Source organism: Monodelphis domestica, chromosome 1 (genome assembly GCF_027887165.1).
Source record: "Monodelphis domestica isolate mMonDom1 chromosome 1, mMonDom1.pri, whole genome shotgun sequence".
In the NCBI taxonomy this organism is placed as follows: Eukaryota; Metazoa; Chordata; class Mammalia; order Didelphimorphia; family Didelphidae; genus Monodelphis; species Monodelphis domestica.
Genome location: NC_077227.1, coordinates 503220587 through 503237966, shown reverse-complemented (window position 1 = coordinate 503237966; position 17380 = coordinate 503220587). Strand labels below are relative to the sequence as shown.

General features: G+C 37.2%; 1 long non-coding RNA gene across 1 annotated transcript; it reads right to left on the bottom strand.

Moving 5' to 3' along the window:
• Positions 1–262: 262 nt before the first annotated feature.
• On the bottom strand, positions 263–4403 carry LOC103096420 (uncharacterized). Its single transcript, XR_458581.3, has 2 exons — positions 4133–4403; positions 263–421 (listed from the first exon to the last, which is right to left on the bottom strand). It is a non-coding gene; the product is annotated as an uncharacterized LOC103096420 (long non-coding RNA).
• Between the last annotated feature and the right edge of the window lie 12977 nt (positions 4404–17380).

Here is a 17380-nt window from a genome sequence, read left to right as displayed (position 1 = left end):
GATGTTATAGACGACACTGATTGTGTCTTGCCTTTCATTCACCTCTCCTTTATGATATTTCTTGGGGCCTTAAGAACATGGCTAGTGCTTCTCAATATGACTGACAGATTTGATTATATCTGGCTTCACTTTCAAAGTTATATTAATAAAGTATGTCTCCTATCTTTAGATTAATTCTATCACCCCTCCCTCCACCATTTTGTTTACTCTTTAGTTCTGTATCACCCATGAATACAATATATTCAGGAAAACATCAATTCACTAAAGTATCAAAATGCACTTTTTATTTTTCAGCTTGGTGTGTAGTAGGAGAAAACATTGCACTTTGAGAAAGAAACCCTGGAATCAAGTCCTGGTCCTGCCACATATCAGCTGTGCATCCTGCAGCAAGTCTCTTCTCTTCAGGTTTCAGTTTCATCATCTATAAAATGGAGATAAAGCTCTTTCAGCACTACCTTAATGTCTTCCTCCAGTGCCTCTTTATTGTATGGAGGTGTCCTGGGCATTTGAAGGTTATGCCAGCAAACCACAACAACTCTGGCAAGTTCTACCATGTTGTAAAGGCTTAGAATAGGAACTAGTGATGGATTGTATCTGTTATCCAGGGACTAAGCTAACTAAATTCTATTCATCTATAGAAGTTGGGCCACAAGAGAATGAAGCTTTTGGAGATAGTAACTCATAAAGAAGTTTGCTAAAGTGTAGAAAAGCCATGATCTAAATCAGTGAAGGAAAGACCTACACTAATAATAATTATAACAGTAATAATAATTAGCATGTATATAATGCTTTAATGTTTGCAAAGCTCTGTATAGCTATTATCTCATTTGATCTTCACGTAAGTTCCAGGAAGTAGGTGTTATTACTATCCTCATTTTGTTGATAAGACAATCAGGACAAACAGGTTTGCATAGTTGTCCAGGGTTACATGACTATTAAGTGTCTGAGGCTGCATTTGAACTCAGGTTTTGACTCCATGTCTGGTGCTTTATCTACTGTGCCATGTAGCTACCTCAAGGAATTCTCAGTCCTTGATGTACTGAAGTAAATCATACATACCCCATCTACCAAATGAGATGGTAAAAGTACTTTGTAACCAGAGAGCATTTGTCCACTCTACATATACTCTACTTATTAATGCGAAAAGTAGAATGGCAGAAAGGAAGAGAAACAGATCCAGCGAACAAACAGAGGAGCAAGTGAACAGCCCAAAAGGAGGGAGAAAGAAGAAAAATATTAGTAAGCAACAATAAAAAAGGAAATTACAATTGAAAGCTTCTATTCAGATAAAGAACAAAGAACAGATGGACAGAGAAGGCCCAAGGAACATCAAGAAAAAACTAAAAAATCCAGTGAATTGGACTCAGCTCTGGAAGATCTCAAAAAAGAATTCAAAAAACAAATAAGACAGCTTGAAAAAAATTGAGAAAAGGAAAACTTAAAAAAGAAAACAAAGAGAGCTTGATTCAGAATTAAGCATTGGCTTCAGTACTTGGGCAAGCTTTTTTTTTACTCTGAGCCTCAGAGTAAAACCTCTTTAAACCACTTCTGACACAGGGTCATTCATTTCAATTCAATAAACTTTTGTCAATTTTTGTGGTAGCAAAATATTGGAAATTGAGGGGGTGTCCATCAATTGGAGAATGGCTGAAGAAGTTGTGGTATATGATTGTAATGGAATATTATTGTGCTAGAAGAAATGATGAGCAGTATGGTTTTGAAAAAACCTGAAAAGATCTACATTAATTGATGCAAAGTGAGGTGAGCAGAAACAGAAGAGCATTGTAATTAGGAACAGCAATATCTTTAGCCTTTCAATAAGCATTTACTTGTTTTAAATTTAATGATGATATTTTATTTTACCAATTACATGTAATAACAATTTTCTACATAAATTTTCTGAAGTTATATGGTCCAAATTGTCTCCCTGCCTCTCTTCCCTCCTTCCTCCCAGAGATATCAAGCAATCTGATCTAGGCTATACACATATCATCATGCAAAACATATTTCCATATTGTTCAATTTTGTAAGAGAATAATCATATAAAACTAAAATCCCCAATTTAAAACTCAAATAAATAGGGGGGCAGCTGGGTGGCTCAGTGGATTGAGAGTCAGGCCTAGAGATGGGAGGTCCTAGGTTCAAATCTGGCCTCAGCCACTTCCCAGCTGTGTGAGCCTGGGCAAGTCACTTGACCCCCATTGCCTAGCCCTTACCACTCTTCTGCCTTGGAGCCAATACACAGTATTGACTCCAAGACGGAAGGTAAGGGTTTAAAAAAAAAAAACCTCAAATAAACAAAAAGGAAAAAATAGTATGTTTTGATCTGTTTCCTGGCTCCAACACTTGTTCTTTCTCTTGAGGTAGATAGCTTTCTTTGCCATAAGTCCTTCAGAACTGTCCTCAATCATTGAATTGCTGATAATAGCTAAGTCTGTCACAGATTATCATCCACAATACTGCTGTTACTGTGTATGATGTTTTCCTGGTTCTGCTCATTTCACTCTGCATCAGTTCATGTAGTTCTTTTCAGCTCTTTCTGAAATCATCCTCTTCATCATTTCTCATGGACATCCCTTTAATTTCCAATTCTTTGCCACAAAAAGAACTGCTATAAATATTTTCATACAAGTAGGTCTTTCCCTCCCCATTCCTTTTTAAAATATCTTTAGGATACAGACCTAGTAGCGGTATTACAGGATAAAAGGGTATGCATGTCTTATAGCTCTTTGGGCATAGTTCCAAGTTACCCTCCAGAATGGTCGAATCAGTTCAGAACTCCACCAACAATGAATTAGTGTTCCAATTAGCAATATATATATTTTTAACCTCTACCTTCAGTCTTAGAATCAATATTGTGTATTGACTCAAGGCAGAAGAGTGGTAAAAGCTAGGCAATGGGAGTTAAGTGACTTGCCCAGGGTCACATAGATAGGAAGTATATGAGTCCACATTTGAACCCAGGACTTCCTGTCTCTAGATCTGGCTCTAAATCTACTGAGCCAATTAGTTGTTCCCAGAAGAAATGTTTTTGAAGAATACTTCTGAATTACCTAGTTATTCTCAGCAACTCAGTGATCCAAAATAATCCCAGGAGACCCATAATAAAAATGCCAACTTCCTCCAGAAATAAAAAAGTGATAGAGGGGCAGCTGGGTGGCTCAGTGAATTGAGAACCAGGCCCAGAGATGTGAGGTCCTGGGTTCAAATGTGGCCTCAGACACTTCCTAGCTGAGTGACCCTGGGCAAGTCACTTAACCCCCTTTGCCTAACCCTTACCATTCTTCTGCCTTGGAACCAATACATACTATTGATTCTAAGATGGAAGGTAAGGGTTTTTTTAAAAAACGATAGAATCTGAATGCAGACCAAAACAGACTATATTTCACCACCATCTCTTCCTCCTCCTCCATCTAATCCTCTTCCTCCTCTGTCTTTTTCTCTCCCACAAAATGATCAATATGAAAAAAATATTTTATATCTTTGTACATGTAAAATCTTATGAGATTACTTACAATCTTAAGGAGTGAAGAGAGATGGGAGGGAATGAAAGAGGGAGGGTGGGAAGGAGGGAAAGAATATGGGACTCAAAGTTTTAAAAAATTAATATTAAAAAAATTAAAGAAAAAAACATAAACACTTATCAAGCACAGAATGGTATGGTGGAAGAAAGATCACTGGCTCCGGAGTCAGAGGACCTGGTTTCAAATCCAACTTTTAACATTTACTACCTATGTGACCTCAAAGTTTTCTTGAGTGAATATAACAAGAGCAATGAAGTTGGATGTGAATTGTGATGCTATGGACATTTAAGTATGCTCTAGCTCAGCTCTGGGCATTTTCACTAACTGTCCCTAAGCCTGGAATGATCTCCCTCTTTTTCTCTTCCTCTTGGTTTCCCTGGCTGCCTTTAAGTCTTAGCTAAAATCCTATATATATATAACCCTATAAAATATATAAATTATATATATAAATATATGTTATATATATAATCCTATAAAAAGATTATTGACTCAATGACATTTCTGAAAAATATGCATGCTGAGATGATGCAGAAATCCTTTATTGGTTTCTGTGACTGGGGTCAAGGTGAAAGAGAGTTAGCAGCTGAACCAGGAGGATGCGTACTCACTCTGGGAGTTGTAAGAAGTGAAGAGAGATAGCTTCCATGCTCTTATAAAGCAGTGTCTCCTTTGAGCGTGGCACTTGGACTCAGGTAGTAACCCTTCCCTTAGACTTTTATCACAAAGAGGAAGGCAATTTCTCACCGGTACGCACTCTGCATCCTAGCAGCCATGGCAGCTACAAACACAGGGCAGCAAGCACGTGTTTTTGAAGAGGTGAGCCTGTCTGTGCCGCAGATCCTTGGTTCCCTTTTCTATTTTGTGCTCTCTTCTCTAAACCCAGGTCAGTGATAGCAATATTGAGAAATGGGCATTTCCAGTTCTAGTGGCAACCTCATGAGCTCACTAAGTCAGGAGCTCCTGAGTCAGTGCCCATTGCCCAGAAGGAAATGCATTCTGCAATTACATCACTTCTCTAACATATTGGATGTTGGTCAGGATCCAAAAAGCTCTTGAAAAACTAGAACATTGGACTAAATTGAATAAGATGAAATTTAATAAGAATAAATGTAAAGTCTTACACTTGGGTTCAAAAATTTACCCTTACAAGTAAAAGATGGGAAAAGTGTGATTAGACAGCAATTTTTCAGAAGAAAGATTGGTGGAGGGCAAGGGAGGTGTTAGTGAACTGAAAGCTCAGTGTGATATGGCAGCCAAAGAGCATTAATACAGTCTTAGACTACATTAAAAAAAAGTATTCCTAGAATAAGGAAACCCACTATATTTTGCCCTGCTCCTACCACATCTGAAGTATTATATTTAATTCTGTATGCTACATTAAAAAAAAACAAAACCTCTTACCTTCGATTTTAGAATCAATACTGTGTATGGGTTCTAAGGCAGAAGAGCAATAAAAGCTAGGCAGTGGGAGTGAAGTAACTTGCCCAGGGCCACACAGCTAGGAAGTATCTGAAGCCAGATTTAAACTCAGAACCTCCTGCCTCTAGGCCTGGCTCTCAGTCCATGGAGCCACTCAGCTGCCCCCTTGTATGCTGCATTTCCTTAAACCCTTACCTTCCATCTTAGAGTCAATACTGTGTATTGGCTCCAAATCAGAAGAGTGGTAAGGGCTAGTCAATGGGAGTTAAGTGACTTGCCCAAGGTCACACAACTAGTCTGAGATCAGATTTGAACCCAGGACCTCCCCTCTCTAGGCCTGGCTCTCAATCCACTGAGACACCCAAGTGCCCCCTTATGTATGCCACATTTTTATGAGAATATTAACAAGCTGAAAAATGTCCAAAAGTGGACAATCAGGATGATGAAGGACCTTGAGTCAATGCCATATGAAACTTAGTTGAAGAAACTGGGAATGTTTAGTCTAGAGAAGAAAAGACTCAGGGGAAGATGCAATAGCTATTTTGAAGTATTTTAAGAGCTATCCTATAGAAGAAAGAGCAAAAGTTCATAGATTTAGAGCTAGAAGAGAATTTAGAGACAATTTGGTCCAAACCTCTCATTTTATAGATATGGAAATGAAGGCCCAGAGAAAGTTAAAATACTTGCCCAAGGTCCTACAGGTAATAAGGATTACGTTTATTCTCTTTAGCCTCTCAAGGAAGAATTAAGATTAATAGGCAGGGATGCAATTTTGGGGCTCAGTGAATTGAGAGCCAGAACAACAGATGGGAGATCCTGGGTTCAAATTTGACCTCAGACACTTCCTAGCTATGTGAGCCTGCACTTAACCTCATTGCCTAGACTTTACCACTCTTTTGTCTTGGAACCAATACACCATATTGATTCTAAAATGGAAGATAGGGAGGCAATTAGATGCCTCAGTGGATAGAGAACCACATGTAGAAATGGGAGGTCCTAGGTTCAAATCTGATCTCAGATACTTCCTAACTGTGTAATTTTTGGCTATATCTTAGCACTATTCTGTCTTAGAACCAATACATAGTCCTAAAACATTGGTTCAAAGCAGAAAATAAATTTTTTAAATAAAAATAATAATTAATTTTAAAGGAGTAATAGGGCAGAAATTCCCCAAAAAGTACATTTAGTTACAATGCCAGGAATAATCTTTCTAACAATTAAAGGCATCCCAAAATGGAATGGGCTATCTTGGGAGGTAGGTACTATAAGGATGAGATTAGAAAATAGGTATTGCTTTATTAGTTTAGGGATAAGAAGAACAGTGGCTGACTTGAGAAAAGACCTGGAATTTGAAGCAGAGCTGAGAGAGCATGTTAATTTCAACTGCTGACAGTTATAACCATTTTTCTATGTCAATTACTCTCTCTGGCAGAGACACACACTCAAAGACTCAGGGCTAGAGGAGGTAACATCTTTGCCTCTCTCTCTCTCTCTCTCTCTCTCTCTCTCTCTCTCTCTCTCTCTCTCTCTCTCTCTCTCTCTCTCTGTCTATCTGTCTGTCTGTGTCTGTCTGTCTGTGTCTGTCTGTCTGTCTGACTCTCTTTCTGCCTATCTCTGTCTCTCTCTCTGTGTCTGAGGGAAAAACCTGAAGGAGCTCAATGTTTTCCTTTCCCAACTTGGGAAATACTATTGAATATCTATTGTGGTTTTTTATAGATGGTTTAACTCTGAGAAGACCAAAGAAAAACCTGGTCTTTGGTTGGGACTCTGAGTCTGTTAAGACTCAGAATCCTAACTTGATTCTTGTTGAGACTCAACCAGCTAGCCTTTGCTAGTTTATAATTTGAAGGCAAAGTTAAGATTTATAAGGATAATAGCGGTAGTTTTTATTTAGATAGTATAAATTTGGGTTAATCCGATCAGGGAGGAGTAGTGTAACCTGTGAAACACAGGAGAAGCAGTTCCTTGTGGAACCTAGGAGTTCATTTGGGTGGATTTAGAATCCCTTAGAATTAGGAATCCATTATTTATCATTATATATTTCAATAAATACTTTATTTTTATAATAATAGTCTCTTTAGCATCCTTGTGCCTGGCCCTGAAATGAAGTTCACATTTGAGCTTCACCTCATTACTGAGGATACTTTTGATTACATCTATCAAAAGTATCTGAACAGTTTTGAACCTATATTGGAACAGTTTTTCCATCTAAATATTTTATTTTTATAACTCACCATTTTATTTTTACAATACATTCTAACACACACACATACAGACATACATATATGCACATTAAAGGTCTTTAAATAATGATGAATGACAACTTGTGTTTGCTGAAGAAGGCATTCTTGCATTCTTGTTCAGCTGCAGGTTAGTCTGCCTCTGAGGTCCTTTGCAACTGTGAGGTTCTATGATTACTTCTGTGATCTTTGACCCCATGATACTTCATATCTCCCTTTTTATGTCACTCTATCTTTTCCCTTTATATTACAATTTGTAATTTCAACATTTTTAAAAAATAAATGCTATTTTATTTGTAGGTTCGCATTCTCTTCCTCTTACTTGTCCCTCTGGCCCCTTTCCCCATTGAGAAAGCGAGAAAAATAAAATATGTTATAAATATATAGAGTCAAACAAAGCAAATTCCCGCATTGGTCGTGTCTGGAAAAAATATACATCAGTCTGCACTCTGAGTCTATCACCTATCAGGAGTGGTAGCTGGGTATCATGTTCATCATGAGTTCTTTGGAATTATAGCTGATAATTATGTCAATTTTTTTAAGTGCCTGCTGCCTAGTGAGCTCTGTCCTAGGTACTGATAGATAAGATATTTATTTCTCCTCACATGTAGTTCAGACTCTTTGGGGGGATGAGATAAATACAGATGGTTCCACATATATTAGCACTTCAAGGATTTCTGATGTTGTCCATGTCAGTGCTCTCTTTACCAACACAAACCCCAGCCCTTCCATGTTTTGGTTGACAGTTATTGTGAGTTTTACAGTAGGCAACAGGAAGTCATCACAGTGCTGGAATATAATAGAACTGCCTGCATGGAAAGAAAGGGTGAATATGCTAGATATTAGAGATGCATGGCAAGACTTAAATGAATTGATGTAGTCATCAAAAAGCAGGAAAGTTGTGTGATGGCTATGACAATGTGTATAGAAAAAATAAGAACCAAGCAAGTGAAACTGAATGCTGTGGGATTCTAATGATTAAGCTTGGGCTCAAAGAGGAATTGTCTTCTCTCCTTTCCTTGCTGAGGTGGAACATCTTAAATATGGGACACTAATTATAACAATAACAGATCTGGATGATGCATTAGTTAGTTTTATGGGACTTTTATCCCCCCTTTGTTATTCTTTTTCATAAAAGGCAGATCTTTGGGTAAATAGAAGGGAGGGTGTGAGGGGTGATGGAAAAGGGAGAAAGATATTGGGACTATAGGTGATATTAAAAACAAAAAATACCAACAAATTTGTTTCTGAACAGAAAGAAAAGTTTGTCACCTTGAAGCCAATGTGAATAGATCTTCAGAGAGCTCAGCTCATCCTTAGGTGATAGACATACTTCAGCTCAGAGTCCATGCTCACACATTTTTCAAATTGGTAGGATCTACTGAAGCTCAGACCTCCCTGGAATAGCTACAAAGAAATATAATACACACACACACATGCATACACACACACACACACACACAGATATGTTAAATGCATTAGGGTGATACAAAATAAACTACCATGTCAAGTCTGAAGGAGAATGTCATTTCCAATCAGATCAATAGGTTCTTCTTTGAGGGCTGTCAGGTAAAAGGGATTTTGAAGGATAACTAGAAATTCAACAAATAAAGGGAGAATTGGGCAAGCATTCTAAACATATAGAGCAGAATCAACAAAAGTCTAAAAACACGAGAGTGCTGGATATGTTTAAGGGTCAGAGAATTCTTAATATATACTACAATATTAAGAGTGTAAAAAACAATTCTGAAAGTTTTAAGGATTGTGATTAAGTCAATGACTAACCATGATTCTAGAGAACAGTGGTTATTCTCATGACATAGAGATGATGAACTAATCTGCAGAATGAGACAGACATTTTTGGACATGACTGATGTGGGAATTTTTTTTGCTTGACACTGCTTATACTGCAGAAGGGCTCTCTCCCTTTCTTTCTTTTTCTTTCTTCCTTCCTTTTTTCTTCCTTCCTTTTTTCTCTCTTATTCCCTCCCTCTCTCCCCTTCTTTCTTCCTTCCTTTCTTCCTTTATACTTTTCTTCCTTCCTTCCTTTCTTTTTTCTTCTTTTCTTTTTTCCTTCCTCTTCCCTCCCTCCCTCCTTTTCTTTCTTTCTTTCTTCTTTTGGTTTCTTTCTTTCTTCCTTCCTTCCTTCCTTCCTTTCTTTCTCCCCCAGTGCATGGCAGAAAGTAAAAGAGGAGGGAAATGCTAGATAATTTTAAATGTTTTTTCATAAAAAAAAAATCAAAGGATCAGCAGATTACATATTGAGAACTGCAAGGGACCTTAGAAATTACTTTGTCCAACTTCCTCATTTTCCCAGAAAAGTTAAAACACAGAGATAGCAAGTGGTAGAGCCAAGACTTGAACCCATGTTCTCTGACCCCACATCTGACATTCTTCCTGTTTCCTGTTGCATCACACTTCCTCCGTTTGTCTAGTTCATAGAATGTATGCAGAAGAGAATGTTATGAAATGAGATTAGAAATATTTATGTATATGTCTTCCCTCCCAATGTTATCCTCCAATGCCTTTTCATGGTAAGGAGCTTCTTCATGGTTCTTTAAGGCTATACCAGCAGACTTCAATCTATGAAAGGTCTTCCAAACAGGAAAGACTGCTAGTATGGGCCCAGAGACAGACTACATACCTGTTATCTGAGAATAAGTTTAGAAAATTTCATTGCCAGGTTGTCCACAAAATGGTGAAACTTGGACACAGTAAGACATGAAGGCTACTAAAGGAGAGAGGAGAAACAATGGAGACATTTTTATTCTGTTGTTAGGAAAATAACCACCCTTATTAAATCATTGATTCTTAAAGTCTTGTCATATTGTAGAAGTACACATGTCTCTATGCCCCCTAATAGATTCCAATGTGTAGGAATTGTATCTTGTTCATCTCTATGTCTTCCATGGTGCTTAGCACAGGGTCTTGCACATAGCAGCTGCAAAGTAGTTAAGGCTACACTCTCAGACAGAGTAAGACACAGATGGGCAAGCTGAGGAATGTCAGCAAGAATTTATTAAGTGGCTCCTCTGTGTGAGGCACCATGTTAAACACTGAGAAAGCAACTGGTGGTGCTTCCTTAGTCTAGAGTTGAATTCATTTGATGGGTTTATAGGCTAATGGAAGTGCAGAAAACACTCCCTATATTCAAGCCTTTGGAAAGTGAAGCAGAACATCAAAATTACTTAGTAATAGTTAAAAAAATAGGTTCATCAGTGGGATAGATTAGATAAACAACATATAGAAGCAGACATAGTAGGCACAGTTAAGTGGATTGGTGCTGGGGGCCATCAGTCCACGACGCCTTGACAGAGTCATGCATGGTAGCTGGGGGGACCACAGAATGGTCCTTGGCGAGATGTGACTGCCCACTCTATCCCCCTTGCATTACTTCTTTCATCAATACCCCTTACCTATGAATTGACATGATTATTATTCCCTCTAGTCTAAAAAGAAATAATGCAAGAGCAAAATACATATATCCTTATTCCCCAAAACATCACCAAAAGATCAGACCCTCAAACCCAATCCCAAAAAGACTATCATGGGTTAACTTTTACTTAGGTACATAATTCCCAGCAAAACCACAGCTACAGGCCAAGCCCAAAACTTTCTCATGAAGCCAGCACACAAATAAATCATAGAGGCCCATACAATACATACAGGTACAGTACAGGTACACTAAGCTTCAATATGATGAATCATGTATCTTGTATTCTGTCTGTAATCACAATACAAAAATATAGAATGTTAATCAAGTGATGTATTAAAAGTTAATGTATCACTTCCAATTATCTCTCTTTGATTTTGTGTATCTGCATGCCAAGAATATGGATATAAAAATAAATTCCAAGCCTGGGAATGTTGGAGCAGCTATCAGATGCAAAGCAATCCCATGGCTGTTATGATTAAGCTGTCTTCTGTTTGTTATTTTTGTTGACTGATCGTTCGCCACCAGTCCGGATACCCTGGAGTCGTGGGCAAGGGTGGACTTTGTCCATGACAGATTGGTGAATGAAGAACAGGGCCTGATGTCAAGAAGACCTGAATTTAAATTCTGCCTCATATACATAATAGCCATAAGAGCTTTGACAAGTCATTTAACCTTTCTTTGCCTTAGTTTCCTCATAAAATTGAGATAATAATCCTAGATTTATTATGAATATAAAATGAGACAATATATTTTATAAGGCACTATTATAAATACTAGCTACTATTATTACAGCAACATAGTGGTCAATAAATCCAAATACCACAACTACTGGATTGTGAACTCACTATTTAACAAAAACTTTGGGGAAAGTGAATAGTGGTCTAGAAGAAATGAGGTGTAGATCAAAACCTCATAACATATACCAAGACAAGCACCCAAATGGATATATTCTGTAGACATAAAAGGTCACACACAAATTTGAATAACAATGAAGGAAATACTTTATTAATTCTATTTAAGAATCCATGACCACACAAGAGATAGAAAGGATCATGGAAGACAAAATGGGCAATTTTATTTACACAAATTAAACCAATGCAATTAAAATTAAAAGGGAAATAGTTATCCAATTAAAAAAAAACATCTTTGCAGGAAGTTTCTCTAATAAAGATCTGATATCCAAAATATAGAAGAAGTTGGTTACATTTATAAGAACATGAAATGATAGTCAAAGATTAGAAATATGCAATTCTTGATTCATCCCTTCCGGAGGGCAATTTGGATGTCTATTAAAAATGCATATCCTTTGAATCAGTAATACCACTACTAGGTCTATATCCTAAAGAGATTTTTTTTTAAATGGGAAAGGGTCTGCTTGTGCAAAAATATTTATGACATATTTATGATAGTTTTGACATAAAAATGTAATTGAATATTATAGCACCATGAGCAACTACAAATATATGGTTTCAGAGAACTTTGGGAAGACATGCATAAATTTATATAAAAATGCAGTTTATAAGACCAGAAGGACAATCTATAAACATTATGAAGAAAAACAACTGAAGGGGCAGCTAGGTGGCTTAGTAGATAAAAGAACCAGGCCCTGAAGATAGGAGATCCTGGGTTCAAATCTGACCTCAGTCACTTCCTAGCTCTATGACCCTGGGCAATTCACTTAACATCAATTGCCTACACTTTACTGTTCATAAGTTTCTAAGATAGAAGGTAAGGATTTTTTTAAAGGAAGGAGGAGAAGGAAAAGGAAAAGGAAAAGGAAAACAACTCAAGAACTCTGATCAACACAATGCCCAACTACAATTCCAGAAACTGCTGATGGAGCATGTTCCCCACTTCCAGTTAAAGAAATGATAAACTCAAAATGCAAAATAAAACATGACATACTTGTAGACTTGTAGACATAACCAAAGTGGGAATTTATTTTGCTGGATTATGCATATTTATTACATTGATATGGTTTTCTTTCTTTTTCAGTTTGGGAATGAGGGGGTGGCAGGGAATGGATAATGTTGCCCAAAAAAAAGAAAGAAAAGAAGATCAATAAAACATTTTTAATATGCAAAATAAAATAGGAGGAAGGACAGAAGAAAAGACAAATAGGGCAATTGTGAAAGTGATATGTTGAACTTATATATTTAAAGGGAAAACCAAGATGTATGTAATAGGAACAATTTTATATATAATCATTTTTTGTTATATTTTGTATATGGAAAGGCTTGTTTTATTTGATGTGTGTTAATTTCTGAATTAAGAATTTTTTAATTTAAAAAAGAAAGAAAGGAAAGCAGAACTGGGCCATGGAGAGAAAATGGTAGTTTGAGCTCTGCCTTTCGCCCAACTGCTTCTAGCATTAGAGTTGTGATAGTCATACAATACCATAAGGGTGCTAGGGTTGGTTTTTTGTTTTGTTTTATTTTCTTTTAAGCAGTACCTTTGGGAAGTACAAGAAGAGACATAATCAGATTATGGTGAATTCTAAAATTCAGGAGAACAATTGAGGGAGTGAACTTGCTCTTATATTCCCATGCTGGTATGATCATGAATGTTAGCACAGTGATCTCATTCCAGTGTAAAGTTATAAAGATGATGTCAACTAGGTGATGTAGTGGATAACATGTTGGATCTGGAGTCAGGAAGATCTGAGTTCAAATTCAGCCTTAGCCACTACTGTGTGTCCCCAGCAAGTTGCTTAACTGCTGTTTGCCTCTACCTTTTACTCGTCTCTTTTGAAAAATGGAGATAATATACTTACTATTTTATAAAAACTGTTGGGAAATTTGGAAAATGCTATGGCAAAAATTAGGTTTAGATCAATATCTCACACCCTGTAGCAAAGGAGAATAAAACTTATGCAAGGAATGATTGACAGGATTCTAAACTGTTGAAGAGACAGTTCCCCAACAGACTCACTGAGCCTGAAGTTGAAGCCTGGAAGGTGAAAATCTGATCTCTCCTGGACTCTTCTGGACAGCTAGCAAGCAGCCTCTTTTAATTCCACTATACAAGGTTGAGAGGACATATCCATACATTCTGGTAGACAGAGTGAAACTTGGAGAAACTCTCTTTTCCCTGGGACAATTGAGAACTCAGCTGGATCCCTGTACCTGAACCACCAAAGACTCTCTGTGTGTGAGAAATCTGATTCCCTGTTGGACTACCCTTAGGAAACTTAGGTATTTAGAGTAGAGTATTTAGATAGTGGATTTAATAGCTAGGTTAATTGTCAGATGCTTTTCCCCTCATTCCCAAACCCTTACCCTTATCTGTTAATAAAGTCTATATTTATATGTTCATCCCTCTGTATTACTTTCCTTCCCCCATCCAACTTATATTTACTTTTAATATACCCTATACCAAGATGAGATCAAAATGAGTATATGATTTAAATGTAAAGAGTGATATTATAAGCAATTAGGGAACATAGAATAGTTTACCTGTCAGATCTATGGAGAAGGGAAGAATTTATAACCAAACAAAAGATAGAGAACATTACAAGACGTAAAGCGAATAATGTTGATTATATTAAATTTAAACGGTTTTGTACAAACAAAACCAATGTAACCAAGATTAAAAGGGAAACAATAAACTGGAGGAAAAATTTTATAACAAATTTCTCCGATAAAGGTCTCATTTCTCAAATATATAAGTAACTAAGTGTAATATAGGGACTAAAAGGGAACAAGGAGGATGGAGGGAGAGAGGGAAATGGGGAGAAAAGGTTGAGAGATTGTTCTTCCCCTCTCTTTCTTTTGGGGGGAGATAGCCAAGTCCTGTCTCCTTGAATGAGCGAGTATATTTCCTCAGAGAATGGTTCTGGGAGATGGAGGACAAGAACTAGTGTGGAAAGCCTTAGTAAGATGACACAATGCCCCCTTGAGGTCCAAGCTATTCTTGAGGTGTAAGATGAATTCTTCTGCCTCTGGTTTCCTCAGGGACACCAACTGCCAACTCCCTTTGGGACCTTGGGGCTACTCCATAGCCAAGGAGAGATGTTTATTCCTTGGGTCTGGTAGTTTGGATCACTGGGATCCCGAGGTTGACTCCCCTTTTGGGGGAGTGGTATGACCCTCCCCAAATCTTTAGTCCCCTTTACTATTGTTAGAAACTGGCCCAGACCTAAATCTAAAGCAAAAAGATAAATTATTTGGGTTCAAACAGGGAAGGAGTGGTAAAGGTATCAAGCAGGGAAAATGGGTGAACAGGAAGCCCTACAACTTGCCCCTCTGGAAAACTGGCCCTCCAAAGACTTGGGGTTCAAGGCTTCTCAGTCTTGAACCCTCTTCTTGCTAGCAGCCAGTTGGTCCCTACTCCTAAACTAACTAACTTGAGTACAGGAATCCAGGGATGGGTAAGGAAGAGAGATGGAGAGTGAGATCTTTGAAAGGAATCTCTGTGGACAGCTCTCTTCAAAGTCCCAGTTCACAGTATCCACTGATAGCTCTTGATTGTAGTTATTTAGAGTTGAGTGAGAGCTATCCAGGGACTCAGGGAGAGACACAGTTGATCTCCAGAGAGAGAGAGAGAGAGAGAGAGAGAGAGAGAGAGAGAGAGGGGGGTTTCCTCCCAGAATAGGAGATCTACTTTTCTCAGGCTCTGAACTGGAAGTGAGTGACCAGTTGGAGTTTCAGCTTCTGGTTCTCTCCTGGAACTTAAAGTTTTGTCTTCTTGCTCCTCCCCCACTCTCTCTGCAGCTGATCTCTGTCAGAGACTAATCTCTTGCTCAAAGTGGATTATCTCTCCTCCCACCTTACATAAGTCAAATTTATAAGAATCCAAATCATTCCCAATTGAGAAATGCTCAGAGGATATGAATAGGCTGTTTTCAGATAAAAAAAAATTAAAGTTTTCAATAAACATATGAAAAAAAGTTCTAAATCACTCTAGATTAGAGAAATGCAAATTAAAACAACTCTGAGGTACCACCTCGCACCTATCCGATTGGCCAATGACAGTAAAAGAATGTTGGAGGTGATGTGACAAAAATTGAAACACTAATGCATTGCTGGTGGAGTTGTGAACTGATCCAACCATTCTGGAGGACAATTTGTAATTATGCCCCAAGGGCTATAAAGGAATGCATACCCCTTGAAATACTAGGTCTGTATCCCAAAGAGGTTTTTAAAAATGAGAAAAGACCTGCTTGAATAAAAATATGTATAGCAGCTTTTTTTGTTGTTGTGGCAAAGAATTGGAAACTAAAGGGATATCCATCAATTGGGGAACGGCTGAACAAATTGTGTTACTGATGAAATACTCTTGTGCTATACAAAATGATGAAAGGATGATTTCAGAAAGAGCTGAAAAGACCTACATGAACTGATGCAGAGTGAAATGAGCAGAACTAGGAAAACATTGTTCACAGTAATGGCAATATTGTAGAATGATCAAATGTAATAGACTTTGCTACTAACAGCAAAGCAATGATCCAAAACAATTCTGAGAGTCTTGTGAAAAGAATGTTATCCACCTCCAGAGAAAGAACTGTTGGAACAGGAATGCAGATGAAAGCGTATGATTTATCACTTATTTATTTGAGTATATGTTTTGGGATTTTGGTTTTATAAGATTACTCACTAACAAAAATGAATAATATGGAATATATTTGCATAATAATACATGTATAACCCAGATTGATTTGCTTACCAACTCCCAGAAGGGGAAGTGAAGAAAGGTAGGAGACAATTTGGATCATATAATTTTGGGAAAACTTATAGGGAAATTTATTGTTAAAATTTAGAAATAATTTTAAAAGAATCTCAGTTTTAAAAATGAAAATAATAATAATACCTCATTCACAGGGTTGTTGTGAGGATAAAATGGGTTGATGTTTGTAAAGTATTAAAGTGCTATATAAATACACTTATATATCATCTCTTGTAGGAAATCTAAAGACATCCAACTCTCTCATCATATGCTCTGGACTAGAAGTGTGTGTATGAGAGAGAGACAGAGACAGAGAGACAGAGAGCAGTTTTCTGTCTCAGGGAGACCAAATGAAATCTAGATTGTGGCTCATGCTAGTAATGTTTTTATTAGCAATATATCTAATCCAATTAAATTGCTTGCTAAGATAATGATGTATTTTTTGTTGTGGCATTTGATAAAGAGTTTATCTGAAATTCTCTTATATTCCAATAGTTGGAGCTGGAGTCAAGAGACTAACATGCACACCTCTAGATGACTTAAGAGTCTGGGAGATGCTAAATAGGAGTTGAATCTAAGTCCTCCTGATGACGTTTGTAGGGATTCTTAACTTGTAAGGGTTATGGACTCCTTTGGCAGTCTGGTAAAGCTTATGGATCCCTTCTCAAAATGAAATTTTTAATGCACAAAACAAAATATGTAGAATTATGAAGTCAACTAAGTATATGGTTATCAATATATGTATATATGTATGTTTTTTTTTAATTTTATAGACCTCAAATTATGAATCCCTGATTTAGAACAGGCAACATGTTGTACACTCCCACAGCACCACCTAGTGGTTATATATGTAGCTTTTTTTTCTGAGTTGCTTTCATAAGAGATATTGTCCCAGGTGCTATGTGTATCTTCAGTCAAAAACAAATTTCACAAGACCCCACTGATGGGTTGTTTTTATCAGTCAGCCAGATGATACAATTAGCCCAAAACAAAAGCATTTAATGAAATAGAATAATATAAAAGGAGCAATAGAACATAATCCTTTAGTACTCTTTCTCATAAATGCACATACAATCAGTGGGAAGAATTAACATGCT